The 23,034-nt window shown below is 41.0% G+C and overlaps 1 protein-coding gene across 1 annotated transcript in view; it reads right to left on the reverse strand.

Annotated features, from left to right (window-relative positions):
- AGTPBP1 (ATP/GTP binding carboxypeptidase 1) overlaps positions 1 to 12,935 on the reverse strand; it is a 170,597-nt gene extending 157,662 nt beyond the window's left edge. The window contains exon 1 of the mRNA XM_082843606.1: positions 12,851 to 12,935. The gene's annotated coding sequence lies outside the window, so the exon portion shown is untranslated. The remainder of the gene's footprint in view (positions 1 to 12,850) is intronic.
- Between the last annotated feature and the right edge of the window lie 10,099 nt (positions 12,936 to 23,034).

The following is a 23,034-nucleotide window of genomic DNA, read 5'->3' on the forward strand; positions in this document are numbered from 1 at the left end:
AAATTTTATGTTATATATATTTTACCATAATTTCTAAAAATGAATTTTTAAATCAAAATATGGACCAAAAATATGAATGAGTCAATATGTTAAAAATTGGAAAAAATAAGTTTCAAATGTAAACACAAAATTAAAACTGGGGGGGACTGGTTAGATGGTGGAGTAAAAGGACATGCTCTCACTCCCTCTTCTGAGAACACCAGAATCACAATTAACTGCTGAACAATCATCAACAGGAAGACACTGGAACTCACCAAAAGAGATACTCCACATCCAAACACAAAGGAGAAGCCACGATGAGATGGTAAGAGGGGCGCAATCACAATAAAATCAAATCCCACAACTGCTCGGTGGGTGACTCACAAACTGGAGAACACTAATACCACAGAAGTCCACCCACTGGAGTGAAGGTTCTGAGCCCCATGTCAGGCTTCCCAACCTGGGGGTCCGGCAAGGGGAGGAGAAATTCCTAGAGAATCAAACTTTGAAGGCCAGCGGGATTTGACTGCAGGACTTCGACAGGACTGGGGGAAACAGAGACTCTACTCTTGGAGGGCACACACAAAGTATGTGTGCACTGGGACCCAGGGGAAGGAGCAGTGACCCCATAGGAGATTGAACCAGACTTACCTGCTAGTGTTGGAGGGTCTTCTGCAGAGGTGGGGGCTGGCTGTGGCTCACCGTGAGGAAAAGACACAGGCAGCAGAAGTTCTGGGAAGTACTTCTTGGCGAGAGCCTTCCCAGAGTCCGACATTAGCACCACCAAAGAGCACGGATAAGCTCCAATGTTGGGTCACCCCAGGCCAAACAACCAACAAAGAGGGAACCCAGCCCCACCCATCAGCAGACAAGAGGATTAAAGTTTTACTCAGCTCTGCCCACCAGAGCAACACCCAGCTCTACCCACCACCAGTCCCTCCCATCAGGAAACTTGTACAAGCCTCTTAGATAGGCTCATCCATCAGAGGGCAGACAGCAGAAGCAAGAAAAACTACAATCCTGCAGGCTATGGAACAAAAACCACATTCACAGAAAGATAAAGGAGATGAAAAGGCAGAGGGCTATGTACCAGATGAAGGGACAAGATAAAACCCCAGAAAAACAACTAAATGAAGTGGAGATAGGCAACCTTCCAGAAAAAGAATTCAGAAAAATGATAGGGAAGATGATCCAGGACCTCGGAAAAAGAATGGAGACAAAGATCGAGAAAATGCAAGAAATGTTTAACAAAGATCTAGAAGAATTAAAGAACAAACAGAGATAACAATACAATAACTGAAATGAAAACTACACTAGAAGGAATCAATAGCAGAGTAACTGAGGCAGAAGAACGAATAAGTGACCTGGAAGACAGACTGGTGGAATTCACTGCCACGGAACAGAATAGAGAGAAAAGAATGAAAAGAAATGAAGACAGCCTAAGAGACCTCTGAGACAACATTAAACACAACAACATTCACATTATAGCCGCCCCAGAAGGAGACAAAAGAGAAAGCACCCCAGAAAATATTTGAGAGATTACAGTCAAAAACTTCCCTAACGTGGGAAAGGAAATAGCCACCAAAGTCCAAGAAGCGCAGAGAGTCCCATACAGGATAAACCCAAGGAGAAACATGCCGAGACACATAAAAATCAAATTGGCAAAAATTAAAGACAAAGAAAAAGTACTGAAAGCAGCAAGGGAAAAATGACAACATACAAGGGAACTCCCATAAGGTTAACAGCTGATTTCTCAGCAGAAACTCTACAAACCAGAAGGGAGTGGCAGGACATATTTAAAGTGATGAAAGGGAATAAACCACAACCAAGATTACTCTACCCGGCAAGGATCTCATTCAGATTTGATGAAGAAATCAAAAGCTTTACAGACAAGCAAAAGCTAAGAGAATTCAGCACCACCAAACCAGCTCTACAACAAATGCTAAAGGAACTTCTCTAATTAGGAAACACAAGAGAAGAAAAGGACCTACAAAAACAAACCCATAACAACTAAGAAAATGGTAATAGGAACATATATATAGATAACTACCTTAAACGTGAATGGATTAAATGCTCCAACCAAAAGACATAGACTGGCTGAATGGATACAAAAACAAGACCCATATATATGCTGTCTACAAGAGACCCACTTCAGACCTAGGGACACATACAGACTGAAAATGAGGGGATGGAAAAAGATATTCCATGCAAATGGAAATCAAAAGAAAGCTAGAGGGCTTCCCTGGTGGCGCAGTGGTTGAGAGTCTGCCTGCCGATGAAGGGGACACGGGTTCGTGCCCCTGTCCGGGATGATCCCGAGTGCCGCAGAGCGGCTGGGCCCGTGAGCCATGGCCACTGAGCCTGCGCGTCCGGAGCCTGTGCTCCGCAACGGGAGAGGCCACAACAGTGAGAGGCTCGCGTACCACACACACACACACACACACACACACACGCACAAAAAGAAAGCCAGAGTACCAATACTCATATCAGATAAAATAGACTTTAAAATAAAGAATGTTACAAGAGACTAGGAAGGACACTACATAATGATCAACGGATCAATCCCCAAAGAAGATATAGCAATTATAAATATATATGCACCCAACATAGGAGCACCTCAATACATAAGGCAACTGCTAACAGCTATAAAAGAGGAAATTGACAGTAACACAATAATACTGGGGGACTTTAACACCTCACTTACACCAATGGGCAGATCATCCAAACAGAAAATTAATAAGGAAACACAAGCTTTAAATGACACAATAGACCAGGTAGATTTAATTGATATTTATAGGACATTCCATCCAAAAACAGCAGATTACACTTTCTTCTCAAGTGCAAACAGAACATTCTCCAGGATAGATCACATCTTGGGCCACAAATCAAGCCTCAGTAAATTTCAGAAAACTGAAATCATATCAAGCATCTTTTGTGATCACAGTGCTATGAGATTAGAAGTGAATTACAGGGAAAAAAATGTAAAAAACACAAACACATGCAGGCTAAACAATATGTTACTAAATAACCAAGAGATCACTGAAGAAATCAAGGAGGAAATTTTAAAAAATACCAAGAGACAAATGACAATGAAAACATGACAATCCAAAACCTACGGGATGCAGCAAAAGCAGTTCTAAGAGGGAAGTTTATAGCTATACAAGCCTATCTCAAAAAACAAAAAAAAATCTCAAATAAACAATCTAACCTTACACCTAAAGGAACTAGAGAAAGAAGGACAAACAAAACCCAAAGGTAGCAGAAGGAAAGAAATCATAAAGACCAGAGCAGAAATAAATGAAATAGAAACAAAGAAAACAATAGCAAAGATCAATAAAACTAAAAGCTGGTTCTTGAAGAAGATAAATAAAATTGATAAACCATTAGCCAGACTCATCAAGAAAAACAGGGAGAGGACTCAAATCAATAAAATTAGAAATGAAAAAGGAGAAGTTCCAACAGAAACCTCAAAAATACAAAGCATCCTAAGAGACTACTACAAGCAAATCTATGCCAATAAAATGGACAACCTGCAAGAAATGGACAAATTCTTAGAAAGGTATAACCTTCCAAGACTGAACCAGGAAGAAATAGAAAATATGAACAGACCAATCACAAGTAATGAAATTTAAACTGTGACTAAAAATCTTCCAACAAACAAAAGTCCAGTACCAGATGGCTTCACAGGTGAATTCTATCAAACATTTAAAGAAGAGCTAACACCCATCTTTCTCAAATTCTTCCAAAACATTACAGAGGAAGGAACACTCCCAAACATTCTATGAGACCACCAGCACTCTGATACCAAAACCAGACAAAGAAACTACAAGAAAAGAAAATTAAAGACCAATATCACTAATGAATATAGATGCAAAAACCCTCAACAAAATACTAGCAAACAGAATCCAACAACACATTAAAATGATCATACACCACGATCAAGTGGGATTTATCCCAGAGATGCAAGGATTCTTCAATATATGCAAATCAATCAATGTGATACACCATACTAACAAATTGAATAAAAACCATATGATCATCTCAATAGATGCAGAAAAAGCTTTTGACAAAATTCAACACCCATTTATAATAAAAACTCTCCAGAAAATGGGCATAGAGGGAACCTACCTCAACATAACAAAGGCCATATATGACAAACCCACAGCAAACATCATTCTCAATGGTGAAAAACTGAAAGCATTTCCTCTAAGATCAGGAACAAGACAAGGATGTCCACTGTCACCACTATCATTCAACATTATTTTGGAAGTCTTAGCCATGGCAATCAGAGAAGAAAAAGAAATAAAAGGAATACAAATTGGAAAAGAAGTAAAACTGTAATTGTTTGCAGATGACATGATACTATACATAGAGAATCCTAAAGATGCCACCAGAAAACTACTAGACCTAATCAATGAATTTGGTAATGTAGCAGGATACAAAATTAATAGACAGAAATCTCTTGCATTCCTATACACTAATGAGGAAAAATCTGAAAGAGAAATTAAGGAAACGTTCCCATTTACCATTGCAAATACCTAGGAATAAACCTACCTAGGGAGACAAAAGAACTGCATGCAGAAAACTATAAGACACTGATGAAACAAATTAAAGACGATACCAACAGATGGAGAGATATACCATGTTCTTGGATTGGAAGAATCAATATTGTGAAAATGACTATACTACCCAAAGCAATCTACAGATTCAATGCAATCCCTATCGAATTACCAATGGCATTTTTTACAGAACTAGAACAAAAAATCTTAAAATTTGTATGGAGACACAAAAGACCCCGAATAGCCAAAGGAGTCTTGAAGGAATAAATGGAGCTGGAGGAATCAGACTCCCTGACTTCAGACTATACTACAGAGCTACAGTAATCAAGATAATATGGTACTGGCACAAAAACAGAAATATAGATCAATGGAACAAGATAGAAAGCCCAGAGATAAACCCATGCACCTATGGTCAACTAATCTATGACAAAGGAGGCAAGGATATACAATGGAGAAAAGACAGTCTCTTCAATAAGTGGTGCTGGGAAAACTGGACAGCTACATGTAAAAGAATGAAATTAGAACACTCCATAACACCATACACAAAAATAAACTCAAAATGGATTATAGACCTAAATGTAAGACCGGACACTATAAAACTCTTAGAGGAAAACATAGGAAGAACACTCTGACATAAATCAAAGCAAGATCTTTTTTGATCCACCTCCTAGAGTAATGGAAAGAAAAACAAAAATAAGCAAATGGGACCTAATGAAAGTTAAAAGCTTTTGCACAGCAAAGGAAACCATAAACAAGACGAAAAGACAACCCTCAGAATGGGAGAAAATATTTCCAAATGAGTCAATGGACAAAGGATTAATCTCCCAAATATATAAACAGCTCATGCAGCTCAATATTAAAAAAAACAAACAACCCAATCCAGAAATGGGCAGAAGACCTAAATAGACATTTCTCCAAAGACGACATACAGATGGCCAAGAAGCACATGAAAACCTGCTCAACATCAGTAATTATTAGAGAAATGCAAATCAAAACTACAATGAGGTATCACCTCACACCAGTTAGAATGGGCATCATCAGAAAACCTACAAACAACAAATGCTGGAGAGGGTGTGGAGAAAAGGGAACCCTCTTGCACTCTTGGTGGGAATGTAAATTGATACAGCCACTATGGAGAACAGTATGGAGCTTCCTTAAGAAACTAAAAATAGAATTACCATACAATCCAGCAATCCCACTACTGGGCATATACCCAGAGAAAACCATAATTCAAAGACACATGCACCCCAATGTTCACTGCAGCACTATTTACAATAGCCAGGTCATGGAAGCAACCTAAATGCCCATCAACAGACGAATGGATAAAGAAGATGTGGTACATATATACAATGGAGTATTACTCAGCCATAAAAAGGAACGAAACTGGGTGATTTGTAGAGAATATGGATGGATCTAGAGGCTGTCACAGAGTGAAGTAAGTCAGAAGGAGAAAAACAAATATCGTATATTAACGCCATATACGTGGAACCTAGAAAAACTGTACAGATGAACCAATTTGCAGGACAGAAGTGGAGACACAGATGTAGAGAACAAACGTATGGATACCAAGAGGGGAAAGCGGCAGGGGGTGGGGGTGGTAGTGTGATGAATTGGGCGATTGGGATTGACATTTATACACTGATGTGTATAAAATGGAAGACTAGGGCTTCCCTGGTGGCGCAGTGGTTGAGAGTCCGCCTGCCGATGCAGGGAACACGGGTTCGTGCCCCGGACCGGGAAGATCCCACATGCCGCGGAGCGGCCGGACCCGTGAGCCATGGCCGCTGAGCCTGTGTGTCCAGAGCCTGTGCTCCGCAACGGGAGAGGCCACAACAGCGAGAGGCCCGCGTAAGGAAAAAAAAAAAAAAAATGGAAGACTAATAAGAACCTGCTGTATAAAGAAATAAAAGAAAATCTGGACCAAAAAAAAATCTGTTAAAGAGGGAAAAAAATTTAATTTAATTTAATTTAAAAAAAAATTAAAACTGATGAGATGAAATTAACAGATGAAAGAGACATTTTCAAGACAAAGAAAAAATCCCAGAACCCCAGAATTGTAGCAGCTTCAAAGACCTTGTGGAAGTCAAATTCTTTCACTCTGTAAATTAGGAGAAGCTCCTCAGGGAAGTTAGCTGTCTTGCATCAACTATCATCAGTCAGTTCTGCTACATTCAACGAGAAGCTGTGCCTACCACAAATTAACAAATCTGGAGTTTTTGTCAAAAATAGCATTCTTTTGGGGCTTCCCTGGTGGCGCAGTGGTTGAGAGTCCGCCTGCCGATGCAGGGGACACGGGTTCGTGCCCCGGTCCGGGAAGATCCCACATGCCGCGGAGCGGTTAGGCCCGTGAGCCATGGCCGCTGAGCCTGTGCGTCCAACGGGAGAGGCCGCAACAGTGAGAGGCCCGCGTACCACAAAAAAAAAAAATAGCATTCTTTTCAATTCATTAAACTCTATTATATGTGGACAGTGTTAACATTTTTATTACTATTATTCTACCATAAATCCTTCACTGACATTATTATTATTATTATTCCCAACGTAACCTATACCCTTATAATCATAATCGTAAATCATTTTCCCCATAGGGAAAAGATGTGACACAAAGACAGCAAGTATTGGTCACCTCTCCTTAAGATGGTTCATCCTCAGCATGAATTAAATGAGAAATGAAGGGAGCTAAGTAGTTTGTCTTTTTTTTTTCCAGCTTATGAGCTGGGTGTCAAGCGAGTTTTCCATACTGCGCCTTCACTATATTTGTCTAATATGTAAAATCCAAAAAAAATTAGATTTGAACATTTATGTGGAAATGTATAACCAAATCTTAAGATAGTGTAATTTCAGAATACTAATAATATAGCCCCCTTGTATCAGCACTTGACTAAAACCCTAAGAAACCTCTCAACTTTCTATGAATAACCTTTACTCTGCTTAAATGTTTTTTTTAAAAGAAGGCCTTTACAGGGACCCAAAAGTCTGAAGCAAAAATAGACTAGAAATAGTTACTACCACTTTCCTTCCTAATCAAAGTTTGGTAGAAATCCCCTATGATTTATACTGTAAGTCCTCAAAGTGTGGTCTGTGAAACCCTGGGGTCCCAACACCCTTTTAGGGGGTCCACGAGGTCAAAGCTATTTTTATAATAATACTAAAACATTATTAGCCTTTTTAACTATATTAGCATTTACACTAATAGTGCAAAAGCAATGGTGTGTAAAATTTCTGGCACCTTGGAACAAATTATAATGGTAGCACCAAACTGTACTGTTATTAGTGATTGTATTTTCACCATCAAGCACCAGCAATTATAAAAAAGTCTGTTTCACTTAAGAATGTCCCTGAAATAGTAAAAAAGATATTAATTTTATTAAATCTTGGCCCTTGCATACATATTCTTTTTATGTTCTATGTGAAAAATGGTTAAGTATGCATGAATGCATGAAGCCTTTCTTCCTATATAGTAAATTATAATGCTTGCTTCTGTAACTGAATTGAGAGCTTGAATTAGCCTTCTTCGTTAAACACCACCTTTAATTAAAAGAATGACTTAGGTATTTTGGCAGAGGTTTGCTCAGAAATTAATGAAGTCTATTTGTCACTTACAGGAAACAACTGACAATCATATTTGTTGCCAATGATAAAATTTGAGCTTTCAAGCAAAAATCAGATTTTTGGAAAACTCATAACCACCATCATGTCACAACTGGGACAGCTTCCCAATAACTTGTTTCTGATGGAATAGGTGGTGATATTGATATTAACAAACATGGTTTTTTTAATATTTTGTAATGAAAAGTAACTCACTGAACCAATATTTACAAATGACAGGGCATGATGTTATAAATTCAGGCATGGGCGTTAGGTCCACTCTAAGTTCAGACCAACAGATTTTAACATAACATTATTAAAAAGTCCAATGTTATGATTTCAGATTCCATACTGCAACTGTCAGGGAGGAAGAAAACTTTCCTCTACCCTTCTTCTAGGTTATTCTGGCTGGTCTAAGAATTAAATTGGCATGAGACAGATTAACAGGAGAAAAGCAAATTTAATTCATATGTACGGGAATCCCAACCACATGAAGGGTCACAGACCCTACATACATCAGAGTTTCAAAGACAGAAAGGTAAAATGAAGTGTGTATGTCATCCTGAGCTACAGAATGCGATAGGGGCCTGGGGCTTCCAAGAACTAAGGTCATTCACAGGACAATAAGAAGAGCAGATGTTTGACAATACGATGTTTGTCTGCCATATAGATGGGGCCACTAGGATAAAATTTATCGCTGGTAATAACTCTTTTTCTGGGAAAAATCCCCAATTCAAATTCTTCTAGGTAGTTAAGGAAGGGGCAGTAGTTTCCCTTGAACAGGCAGTTTCTCAACTGCCTTTAGCTCAAAATAATCCACACTCAAAAGTGGCACATTTTGGGGAGGTTCATTCCAAACCTTTATATAACTCACTAAAAACTGTCATATGCTGAGTTTTGATGTAGTACCAAACAAGTATATCCATAATTATCTGGAGGCTATCAAAATATCCCTTCCTTTTTCAGCCATTAACTGTGTAAGGCTGGATTTCTCTCTGTATATATACTGCAACCCAAACAATATATTGCAATAGACTGAATGCAGAAGCAGATATGAGAATCCCGCTGTTTCTATTAAACCAGACATTAGAGATTTACAAAATCTAGAATGCCAGTCTTCTCACTCCTTTATTTATTCTTGAAAAATAATCATCTTTCACTAAAAAAATGTTTATATTAACATGTAATGGGTTTATAATGATCATTTTAAGTGAATTAATAAAAATTTTGCATCTTTGCTTTAATTTATAATATATAATCCACAAAAGCTTTTTGTGGTGCTCAATAATTTTTTAAGAGTATAAAAGGGTCCTGAGACCAAACATTTGAAAGCACCTGATGTAAAGAACAAAGTATTAATATCAGATCCCTGCAAACCAAAAAGAACAAGAAGTACATTTAAAAAACTTTTTTTTAGTTTTCCTAGGAAAATTACATGAAAACTGAAAAGGAACACAATGGCAAATCAAAATTAACCTCATTCTAAGTAACATCAATACAGAATTTAAAAAAAAAAAGAATGCTTAGATGAAAGTGATTTTGTATATCCTGGAAACATGTAATATGTTGATCAGATAAACACATAAATATATCCATTAATAGTTTGATAGATAATATTTTTGATAGCTGCACATGACAGCCAAAGAAACATGCAATCACAAACTCAAAAACAGGTGATTAAAATAGCAGCCACCACCACCATGAGGGAGACAATCCAAGGTTCTGTCAGAAGGGACAAACAGGGATACTACAGCCACTCTCCGGCAGCATCTCAGGGCACCCAGCTCAGGGTCTAGCTGTTCTAAACTAAATAAATTACATGCTTCCAAGCCAGGACAGTAACACTAAGCTCTCACTTAGCCCCAACAGAGCAAATGGGTCATCGTGGAATTAATCTGGAATAACAGTGCTCGATCAGCCCAAAGCCCCTTTTCGGCTTACTAGATCCCTTGCACTGAGGAAAAACACTAGCAATATTTACTGAGCATTTACTATGTGCCAGGCATTGTGGGCTAAGCACTTTAGATGTGTTAACTCATTTAATATTCAAGATCATCTTAAGAGTATACACCATAATTAGCTCCATTTTTGGAGTTGAGAAAATTGAAGCACAAAGAAGATAAATAACTTGCTCAAAGCAAAGCCAGGATTCAATTCCAGCCTGTCTGGCTCTGAGGGCCAGCCCCTTAGCCACTACACTGTAGTACACAGAGGCACAGTAACCAACAATAATATATAAAGTTTAAATTCAGTGTCCACTGTTGACAATTTCTGTTGTTTACACTGAGACCTACTGCCTAAGAGAAGCTCCCAATTTGCAGAGAGCCCTCTGACAGGTCATCCATTACTACCCATGCACTGTTCAACTTCCAGGTATTAAGGGGCTTCAAGCAAGAAAAGTAGATTTTGGAAGGTGAAACTGTGGAAGAGATTTTTTTTTTGTCCAAGATATAGAATATGATACAAATTAGATGATTTCACACGTCTTGGACATCTTTTTCTTCAACTATTGAAAATAAAACCGTTATTATATAAGAATCTAGCTAGACTATTCCAAAGAGAATAATGCCTCAATTCAAGTCAACTAAAAAAGCTTTATAAAAACTGCATTTACAAAAGTTCAGATTACACTATACATTTAAATGTTTTGCTATGTGGCTAATTACAAGGGTAGCTCTATGTCTATACTTTTCATTTCAGTGTTCAGAGTGAGACTGCAGTTCTAAGTATGCGTTGAAGCAATTCAAGGCAGAGTTTTGAGGTCATTAAAAATGAACCTACGGCTTCCCTGGTGGCACAGTGGTTAAGAATCCGTCACAACTACTGAAGCCGGCGCCTAGAGCCCGCGCTCTGCAACAAGAGAAGCCACCGCAATGAGAAGCCCTCGCACCGCAACGAAGAGTAGCCCCCGCTCACCACAACTAGAGAAAGCCCTCGCACAGCAACAAAGACCCAGTGCAGCCAAAAATAAAATAAATAAAATAAATAAATTTTTTAAGAAATGAACCTATAACTTCACTGTAGAAATTAATTCAAGCAAAGTGGAATGGGAAACAGAACAAGTCATGTTACAACTCATCCTTAAGGATGAGAAGTAAGGAGTGGATAAGGCACTGCTAACTATCTCACAGTAATTACATAAGAAAATGCTTACAGATCTTTCAGGGTTTTGTTTGATTTTAACATTTGGCACACGTTTTAAAATATGTACCATATAAAGTGCCTTAAATAAACTACTACTTTTTTGGCCTGCTGAACTGAAAACATTCCACAATACAATTACAAAAACCACTTTCTGGTTTTCTCAGGGAAAAAAAAAAGACAATTTAGAGAACGAATTCAGAGGTTAACAAAGAAAGAGATAACCTGATTTACATAAAGATTCCAACACGGGGGCTTCCCTGGTGGCGCAGTGGCTGAGAGTCCACCTGCCGATGCAGGGGACACGGGTTCGTGCCCCAGTCCGGGAAGATCCCACATGCCGCGGAGCGGCTGGGCCCGTGAGCCACGGCCGCTGAGCCTGTGCGCCCGGAGCCCATGCTCCGCAGCAGGAGAGGCCACAACAGTGAGAGGCCCGCGTACCGAAAAAAAAAAAAAAAAGATTCCAACAAGAACATAAATGGTAAGTGAAAATGAGTGATCCAGAAGACTATTAAAGTCCCTTCTACCTACAAACTGTCGTACATCATAAACACTGCTACAATTTTGAATACCTGAAAAAAAAACCACACAGAATTAATATTGCCAAAGAAAATTTCGACTGAGTCTTACAACATATTAGGTCATCGGCAGTGCTAGACCTGCAAGCACTTGAGGAAGCTATCTTAAAATGAGAAATGGGCTTTAAGTTATCAACATTCACAACGATGTGTAAAACTCTATTCTGTGATGAGTGAATGCCCAGGAAAGGAAACGAACCAATGCAAAACTGCACTGGTACTTTAAAAGGCTTAAAGGCACAGGAGGGAAACAACCATTGAGCCCAGCAAGCCTTTGCGTTGGGTTGCAGGAGTCCCTGAACACTTGCATGAAGAACCCGCAACTCAGGAAGGAAGGCTGGAGGGAAACTCTGCACTGTCATCTAGGGCGATCTGATTCAGGTTCAAATCAAACCCACAGGGCGCCAAGTTGTAAGCAGAGAACACACTTCAGGCCAAGCTACCCACTGAGAGGGAGCAAGCCCAGCCATCGCCGACGTCACACCACAGCCCACCCTGAAGCCCGGCGCACCTAGGGGCTGGGAGCTGGGGCGGCTGGGGAGACGGGGTGCGCGCCCGGCCCCTGTCCGCCGCCCCTCGGCTCCGCTCCGCGCTGTACCGCAGCCACCCGCGCGGTCACCGCCGAGAGAAAGGGAGAGCAGGGCAGGGGGCCGTCTCTGCCCGGAGACCGCGCCGGGCACCCTCCGCGGGGACTGGAGCAGGGACGACCGAGCCTCCATGGGTGGGGGCGGGGCGTTTTCCAGAAACCGGCCAAAGGCCCCACCCATCAGGGGTTCCCCTCAAGACCCGGTCCACCCCTCGAAAGACACGGGTTACACAACCTGACAGGTAAGGGGCGGAGGGATCGCAGGACGCAGACCGGGGCGGGCCCGGGGTCGCTCCTTCCCGGCCTCCCCAGCCCCCAGGATGCCGCGGATGAGAAGATAGGAGGGGTGGCGGGCGGGCGGGCTAACCGCAGCCGAGGGGCTGCCGGCCCGGTCGCGCTGACGGCGGCAGGGCGCTCACCGGCTCAGGATGGGGCGCTGGCAGGGACTGGGTAAAGGTGCAGCACCCGGCTCAGCGTCGGCAGCGCGGGCCGATGCTCTCCGGGGGCCCGGCGGATGCCTCACCGCCCGCCGCCGGGTGTTTTCATACAAACCCCGGTGGCAGAAGAGGAGGCGGCGGCGGACCCTGCCCGCATCCCGGGCAACGTCAGCGCGGCGCCCCGCCCACCGCACTCCTCGGCCAGCCGGCTCGCGCGCGCCGGGCGGGAGGAAGGGCGGGGCACGCGTGCGCGCGGGCCGGGCCGGGCGCGCGCCGCGGGGAGGGCGGGGCGCGCGCCGCGGGGAGGGCGGGGTGCGCGCGGGCAGGAGCGGGGTTGGGGAGTGCGCGTGGAGAAGGAGGGAGCGCGCGCAGGGGGGAGGGCGGGGCGCACGCGCCGTTGTTTGGGGGCGGGAAGGCCGGGCCCTGAGTCTGGAGAAGGGCTTGTGCGCGATGACGGCTGTGGTCCCCTACAGCTGTCGGCCTACCCAACCAAATGGTTCTTTGGGCGGCTGCCTATGTCCCGCAGGTCACCTTCCGGTAAGCTCCCAGTTAGAGACAACACCTTTTCCCAGAACTAAGCCGGAGCCCACGCCCCCCCTCTTAGGAGGCTTTCAGCAGCACAGGACCAGCACCATGCCACCCCGGTACCTCCGACCCACGTGGTACCAGGGTGGCACTGGACCCTGGGGACCGCGGTAAAAAGCCTTTTCCTCACCTCAAGGAGAGTCCATAATAAGAAGGTGAAGACAAGCAGCTATCACAGCTGGGCTCCCAGAACACAACGAAATTCCGCTTTGTGGCCCTGCCTCAGTAAATCAGATACCTAGTGCTGCAGCGAACAAAATAGCATGCTAATTTATTTCTTGCTTTTTTTTGTAATGTGCGTACATATAGTCACAAAAATGGTAATGCTAAATGGGCCACTGAAGGCAGAGACGGAATGTTTTATCTGAGCCAAAGTAATGTGTCAGAAAGGTAAAATACTGATACACCCCCTTCTGTTTTGACTGCATGTAAACGCACTATAAATATATTCTTAATGAATACTGCCATTTACTTTTTTCAAGAGCATGGATCATGTTTGCTGCTGTTTATAGTAGCTGTTAAGGAATGTAAAATTATTACAACCAGTTAGGGAAATAAATTGAGAGCTGTGAGGTTTTAGTTTTGTTTTCTTATCATCAAGTTTAAAAGAAATTAAGCAGGTGTGAAGGTCATTCAAAAGGTAACCGGAGGTGCAGCACGTGTGCTTTCTGCAGTTTGCCCTTGGCAGATGTCTTTACTCCAATAAACAAGAGACTGCCATTTTATAAATGCCACAGTTTCCTTGACTGTGAGCACCAAAAGGCAGGGTACAGTATTTTAAATAATTTTAGAACAACTACCACCCCAAACCACCCAGGCTGAAAAGCACTATCTGAGAACAACTAATTATCTAAATATTTAACAATTTACAGAAATTAAATGTAGGTAATATACATGAAACTTTATTCAAAGAGAATCTTCCTAAATGAATTAACCTGCAATGTAGAAATATAGATAAAAATGTGAATGTGTGTTTTTGCACAATTTGCATTCAACTTTAACAAACCATTGTTAGTGTGGTTCAATAAACATTGTTAGTGTGGTTCAATGGTCCGGACACAGACCCAGTAGATTAACCTACACAACTAAGTAAAATGCAGAACCAATCCCTGTTGTTCCCTCAGCTTTGTCAGCACACCCTCTTATGATACATAAAAATCATTGTAAATAATTGTATGATGTAGACCAGAGTCTGACCATACAATGATATTCATTTAACTGGGATTCTTCAAATCAGTCTAGCCCATACCTTGTAAGTATTCAATAAATGTTAGATTATTTTAACTTTGGACTAGACTGGGAGAGAAAGGTGAGCGTTGTAGCCCAACTATCTCTTTCTCCTCTTTTGGTGATTTCCTTACCTCCATACCTTTATTAGAGAAATATACAAAATGCCACAAACTTTATCACGAAACTTTATAGCCATAAGGTTTAGAATAATAGTTGTCCTTTCAAAGTCTACAGTCATTTCTATCTGGAACGATAAATGTTAGAGGCACAAGCTCAATCATGAAATTTCTGATACATATCCAATCTTCTGGAGCTGTAACAATCATCAATTTATTGAGCACCTCCTATGTGCCAGACACAATCCTCCGAAATCTTCTGAGGAGTTAAACAAATGATAATGCTCAACAAAATACCTAACAGCTGTTATGTGTCAAACTAAAAGGTTTCCCATAAAAAAACAGAGCAGAAGTGCAGCAAAAACAACCTGAGCTGAACCTAAACAAACATGACAAGGCTGGGAAGCAACCCCCAGCATTTCACACAATGGTGTGGTTCTGGGGGCAAAACCCTTTTACAGTGGCAAATGGTTTCCAGTGGTCAGGTGGTAGATCAAATGATATATGATTCAGGGTCAGAAAAACTGAGTTTAACGATCCATTATCTGTAAACCACTATACTCTCACTTTCTTCATTTGTGAAATGAACTTAAATATTCCTGCCAAATCTAACATTTGAAAATTTGACATACCCTTTGATCCACTTAATGAAATTTATCCTAAGGAAATAACCAGGGAAGTGGCACAGATTTAGCTAAAAGAATGATTATCCCAGAGTGGTATTATAAACCATCTTAAGTGTTCAAGAGAAGACACCTGGATAAACATATTATTGTACATCCATGCAATAGATGGCTAGGAAGCCATTAAAAATGATGTGGTAGGGCTTCCCTGGTGGCGCAGTGGTTGAGGGTCCACCTGCCGATGCAGGGGATGCGGGTTCGTGCCCCGGTCCGGGAGGATCCCACGTGCCGCCGAGCGGCTGGGCCCGTGAGCCATGGCCGCTGGGCCTGCGCGTCCGGAGCCTGTGCTCCGCGGCGGGAGAGGCCACAGCAGTGAGAGGCCCACGTACCGGAAAAAAAAAAAAAAAAAAAAATGATGTGGTAGAGAAGGAGTTTTGAACCTGGGGCCCAAAAGGTTTCATTCATGAACAGCTGTGGATTTACCTTGAGGCTAATGGAGTGAGCAGTGAAGAGAGCTCTCATAGCCCCCCACTTGTGCAGGCGCCTGTGAGTGCTGAATTGCTGAGAGTTAAAGAATTTTCTAGGCATGAAGGGGAAGCCAAGTTGCAATCAAGAAGGATATCTACGTAGCACTTCTGGTAAATTCGTAAACAGATCTCATTTAAAAAACACCTGAGGGGGCTTCCGGGGCTTCCCTGGTGGCGCAGTGGTTGAGGGTCTGCCTGCCGATGCAGGGGACACAGGTTCGTGCCCCAGTCCGGGAAGATCCCACATGCCGCGGAGCGGCTGGGCCCGTGAGCCATGGCCGCTGAGCCTGCGCGTCCGGAGCCTGTGCTCCGCAACAGGAGAGGCCACAACAGTGAGAGGCCCGCGTACCGTAAAAATAAAATAAAATAAAATAAAAAACACCTGAATCTCCAAGCCTCCAGCAAGATATTGTAATTTCTCATTCTAAATAAATACGTTTATGTATAATTTTGTGTTTTTCCTTTTAGAGGGCTCCCCACAGTGTGAGAAGGAGGGAATTTCCCATCATTTTCGTGTCAGTTTCTCAATCCTACAATCTAGACAAGTGTTTTGTTTTGTTTTGTTCTTAATAACCAAAATAATAAATTTTTAACAGAAATCACAAACACTAAAAGTACTCTTTATTTCTATGTAATAAAACTGTTTAGCATTTCCAAACGACTAATAATTAACTGATTTGAAAACATTAAAGAAATAGTTTCATACCAGCTAATCATTAATTAGATTGAAATTTAGAAATGGGGAGTCAAAATTAAATTCACTTTCTCATATTTAAGAAATTCTTCAGTGTCTGATATATTGTTAAATGAGAAAAGCAAGTTGTTGAACTGTATGGATTGTACGAAGAAATTTGTATTTTTTAAAAATCAATACTACAGAAATTATTATGCATTTATAGTTTCATAAATAGGGTTCTAGAAGGGAAAATACCATTCTACTTACTAGAATTACTTGGGGCCAGGTTGGGGTAGGCACTGCCATTTTATAAATTTTGCATTGTTTAAATGTTTTAAAAGTAAGCATGCAACCTAAGAAAAAATAAAGTTGAAAACAAAAAAATAAAAATAAAATAGGGTCTTCAAAATCATATGAACTTCAAATCCCATAAATCCTGGATCCTCCTCTATTTATTAACTGATAAATTTTAATTGTGTAATTGCATAGTTGCTTCTTTTGGGGCTTAGGGAGTATAGCTTTCATTAGATTCTTAAAGAGGTCCAATTACAAAAGGATTAAGATCATGGTTTAGGAGGAATACACTTAATGACACATAAACATATTCATGATACATTGTTTTGTAAGTTAGCAGATTACATGCAACATGATTCCATTTTTATAAAAACATATGTCTTTATATGTATAAAAACAAAGCTGGAACATTAAAGTTTTAATAACAGTTATCACTTGATAATGGAATTATAGATCATTTAAAAATTATTCTTTTTATTTCTCAATGGTTGTTAAACTTTCTGCAATAAAAATATGATATTTTGGGCTTCCCTGGTGGTGCAGTGGTTGAGAGTCCGCCTGCCGATGCAGGGGACACAGGTTCGTGCCCCGGTCCGGGAAGATCCCACATGCTGCGGAGCGGCTAGGCCCGTGAGCCATGGCCATTGAGCCTGCACATCCGGAGCCTGTGCTCCGCAACGGAAGAGGCCACAACAGTAAGAGGCCCTTGTTCCACAAAACAAAACAAAACAAACAAACAAACAAAGAGATATGAGATTTTAACAAAAAGGTTACATTATTTAAGTTATCATAACTAATTTTGAAAGTTGTTGAGCAGATTAGAAGTTATAGTATATGTAGGCTTCCCTGGTGGTGCAGTGGTTAAGAATCCGCCTGCCAATGCAGGGGACATGGGTTCGAGCCCTGGTCGGGTGAGATCCCACATGCAGCAGAGCAACTAAGCCCGTGCACCACAACTACTGAGCCCACATGCCTAGAACTCGTGCTCCGCAACAAGAGAAGCCACCGCAATGAGAAGTTTGCGCACTGCAACAAAGAGTAAGCCCTGCTCGCCACAACTAGAGAAAGCCCGCATGCAGCAATGAAGACCCAATGCAGCCAAAAATAAATTTTTTTAAAAAAGGTATAGTATATGTAAAAGCAGGTTGTAAATCATAAGGTCCCTACAAAGGTTAATTATTGTTTTCCTGGCTTTAAAGTAGCCACGGAACATGGGCACCAATAGACTGCATTAGCCTGAAACCAAAGGCAACCATTGGGAAGTCTCATTTATACATTACTCTCTTCTATCACAATCGACTTTGTGGACAACACCTTTTAAAACAAGGGTTAATGCAAATATGAAAGATTTGGATTTTTTTTTTAACTACAAAGAGAAGTCATGCAGAATTATCTTCAGCTTCAAAATAAGAAATAATTTTTTATGAATTACTGAAGAAACATTATTTCCTATTTTTAGATATGTGAAATTTGGGCATACCTTTATACTCTTAGGGCTAGACCGGACTTTGATTCCTCTCATCACAATGAGATCGAAATTCCAGGACAATAATTAATCAAGTTTTTTGTTCTCTATCTGTATCAGTCCCCAGGTTCAAGATCCAGATCTTGGAGAGAGCACAGCAGTGACTCACAGAGATGATGGTAAAGTCTCTGTGGTACTGTGCTGGCAGAACTTGCTGGAAATCTGTCCTTTGGAACTTACTAGAACTCCATCATCTAGGATGCTGGGGAAAGCTATTCATGAGGAGGCATCCCACTGAGACACTCCACTATGAAACTGCCTGAAGGGGTGCCAGCTGCTGGCTACTGGGTGCCATGCATTGGAGAAGTCACCGATTGGGACTTAATGTTGTTCTTCACTGTTTGCAGGTTAGGCACTCAGAAGTAGCGTCAGCTAAGTCAGCCTTAGTAAGCATGAGCCACGTTGCTGAGCCCATGCATAGCCTCTATCCCAAGCACTGCAGCCACTTTGCTCAGGGGTCCACTGAGCAAACACTGCGGTGGCTGGGGAAAGTGACTGACATCTCAGAGAGCATCATTTTGTCCATCTGGCAATTAACCTTCCCTGCAGTAGATGCCCTTAGGTGGGCTTCCACGTGGAGCACAAATATTTTCACGGTTTGTGCCCATTCAGAGAGGTCCACCCACATAACCTCCTTTGCAAACTTCCTTGTCACCAATCTCTCAATCCCATTTCTTCCAAGTCCCTAACTCACCAGCCCAACAATTGGCAACTGCCCAAGAAGCAGCGGAGATCCATGCCTATTGATCAAAATTCTGCCCATTGGAAGGATTTTCCTTCACTGTTGTCCTTCAGGGTCACCCCTGTGTGAGCTGTAATGATGCAGCCGTCTACTTTTGTATGGTGCCAGCATGTTTACAGACCCATCAGTAAACCAAGTTTGATTTTTTTCTTCCTCAGACAGCTGGTCATATATACAGTGTCCCCCAAAATATCTAGGTATTATCTGTAGTGCTTTCAGTCTTCCTTCTAGGTGGGAATCTTTGATTTGCCAAAGGACTCTAGACCTGTGATTCCTCCCTGAGAAACTGAGACTTAATGAGCTTTAATTCTGGGACACTGGTAAAAATACTTTTACTACTTCCTTTTGCATTGTTTAAAATTCAAAGTGACAAGCATATGCCTTAACTATTTATAAACAAATGCATGTCAAAAAAGTAAGAAAACAGGATTCATAAATAAGAGAGATTTTAACCAAAGGATTAGTGGATATTGCTCAAAGAGACATGAAAATATCAAACAGGGAAAGACTCAGTGGCTCTGGCCTGCATTGCTTATGAACAATGGTCTCGATATGCTAGTATATTGTTCTATAAGAAATGAAAAATTGCTACTTGGCTAGAGCCAGCCATTTCAGGCTCCATTTGGGGATTTTTCCAAGAATCTTGCACAACACAGAACAGCATAGAAGGAATGCTTTATTTTTCTGGAAATTCATTTCTCTTGATCCCTGTAGAAGGCAGAATCATGCCCCCTCCCCAAAGATACCCACATCCTAATCCCCAGAACCTATGAATATATTACTTTACATGGGAAAGAGACTTTTCAGATTTTATTAAATCAAGGACCTTAAGATAGGAAGATTATTCTGGATTATTCTGAATTATCTGGGCCCAATCTAATCACATGAGACCTTAAAAGCAGAGAGTCTTTCCTGGCTGTGGTCAGAGGAAGATGTGACTATAGAGGACAGATCAGACAGGTGCAACATTGCTGGCTTTGAAGGTGGAGAGAGGAGGCCATAAGCCAAGAAATGTAGTGGCCTCCAGAAGCTGAAAAAGGAAAGGAAAGGGAATCTCCCCAGACTCTAGAAAGGAATACACGCCTGTCAAAATTTTAATTTTAGCCCAGTAAGACCTCTATTGGACTTCTAATCTATAGAACTGTAATATAATTAATGTGTGTTATTCTAAGCCACTGTGATTATGGTAATTTGTTACAGCAGCAATAGAAAACTAATACCACCTCCATGTTGATTATCCATAAGTAATGGGAACTACTCTGTCTACTTCTTAAATACACATAACCTACTCAATTCTAAATGTGATTATGCTGGGGGTTTTTTCTTTTGAACTTTCCAGACAGAAAATGTAGATATGTTTCTTACTTCTGAATTGGAGGAAGTCTCATTATTATGCAATTATCATCTTACCAACCCCCAACCTTCACCCCCAAAGTCAGGATAGTTCATTCTCTAAATGAAGGTATTCTTACAGTAACCTGCATACACTGGGACTTAATTCATGTTTGCTGATGATTATGACAATAGTAATGACCATAGATGAGAAGCTTTCTCTAGCCATAAAGGAAAATAATGCATAAAAACAAAACAACAACGAAAGACTTTTTAAGAATATTTTAATAGAAGGAAAATGTTTGAGCTCTAATTCCATATATAAACCAAACATCTTCTCTTTAAATTAGCTGTTACACTTTACACATATGCTTGCATAGGCTCAGAGTGTCTCTGAAAAACAAACAAGGAACTGATAACAGTGGTTGCCTCTGGGGAGAACTGGTAGACTGTGGCAGAGAGACTTACATTTATTGAACACCATATTATGCTTTTAGATTATACTGTAGGCATGTAGTATCTAGTAAAATAACTAATTGATTTTTTTTTAATTTGAAGCTTTTACATTACCTTTTACTTAGAATTTTATATAGAGAAAAGGCCTTTCGTGTAGAGATCAACCTGTACCCAGGTATTACAGATACAGAAACTGTGATGAGAACCAGTCAAATGTCATTACATTGCAAACTCAAACTTTAGAACCTCCTCTTAAAAAAAAAAGTCATGTGGAAGGAAAAAAAAGTCATGTGTATGTGGATGAACATGTGTGTTTGTATAAATGGCTAGACTATACGCCAGAAGTAATAGTGACCGTCTTTGGGTGGTGGATAAAGTGATTTCCATTTTCTTCTTTTTGCTTTTCTAATTTTCTAAAAATTTTAAGGGACATCAGGTCACTTTTGTAATTAGAAGAAGAACCATTTTAATAGACAGAAACATCCCATGACTTGAGCTCAGCTTACCTGACGGACTACATTTTCCAGTTTCCTTGTAGCAAAGAGAAAGTTTCCCAGTTGCTCCATGTAAGAGAGAGCTATCAGAGAGGAAAGTGTACTGACCACCCTGATCGAAATCTCAGAAGGGCAGTTCCTCACTGATGAGTCTAGTCTTCAACATGGGAAGTCAAGATATTTGAATTTTCAGTCGATGCATCACAACTTTATCAGTTAATAGGAAGCTGATTGAAGTTAACTAAACTCACAAGTGGCCGAATTACACCCAGAAAAATAAACCGTTAACTTTAATAAGGGATGTGCTTTTCTGGCAAACAAAATCTCTGGCCTACTATTTTTGAAAGTTTTTTTTTAGCGGTGTTATGCTTTCTCCAAGCAACTGTTTTGTTTTGGGTTGTTTGTGTGTATGTTTGTGTGTGTGTGTGTGAGAGACCAATATGTAAAACAGAGAAAATGAAGCTGCTCCTGTTGAAGACAGAGGAAAGGGCTGCTCAGCCTGGTGTGATCTTCTCCTTTTTCCCCAGATGTCCTCCAGAACAGTTCCTTAGAAGCCCCAGGACTTGAAGGGATACCATCTGACACCAATTCATCTACTGGTACCAAATAAATAAGCAGAAGGTTGCTTAGTTGAGCATAGACCTGAAGGAAGGAGACTTGGAGGAATACTCCATCCAGGTTCTGGGAAATGTCTGGTGAGTTTTCCCAGTTCCATACAACACATGCCTCTCTGAGGGATAGGAATGTACATTTTCCTGACAGATAGGCTCTCTTTGCTTCTAGCAGTGCTGGACAGTGGTGGACTGGTAAACCAACTCTCTGAAAACTAAACAAAACTAGCAAACAAAAATCCATGGTCTATAGCAACTGCCAATTTCTATGGTATAAACATTCCCACTGTGGCTGATTTCAAGGGACCAACAGAATTTACCTGAATATTTAACGATCAATTCTGTGAAACCCGTACTTCCAACTCCAGTGGAACACTGCTATGTGTGTGCTCCATGCAAAACACAGTTTAGGAGGCTATAGCTTTCTTTGCTAATATTCCTTGTCTTGATGGTTTATGTCGGTCAGCTATATAAAATTTAGAGGTTTCCTGAATCTCTAATAGTCACACACCTACAAACCATCTCTGGATTGTTTCTGCCAAAGGTAAATCTACTTGTCATGTGTTCATTCTTTCTGGTTTTATTCAGAGGGCAACCAAATTCTGAAAGTTTCTCTATTTACTGACAGCAGTGATTCTGACAAACTGTAGCCACCTCTTTGGCCTGGTGATGATTTCATACCTTACAGGCCTTTTCCTCCCTTATGAATCATGCTTCTGTTTATTCCTGGAAGTTAAATGGACAATTTTTAATAAATGCTGTGTTCATGCAGCCACAGAAGAATTGGACCTGAACAAATAATTGAGTTAGTCTCTCTTACTAGTTATTATCCATATGTTCTGTTTTCTTACTGAGGGTCTGCATGACCAGTTCTGCTTTCCAGGATAAGGTCGCTCCTGATTTAGTTTCTTGCAGATTACCATCTTGCACAGAACCATAAACGCTGTAAAATATT

Source organism: Leucopleurus acutus (genome assembly GCF_964270905.1).
Source record: "Leucopleurus acutus genome assembly, chromosome: 7".
Taxonomy (NCBI): domain Eukaryota; kingdom Metazoa; phylum Chordata; class Mammalia; order Artiodactyla; family Delphinidae; genus Leucopleurus; species Leucopleurus acutus.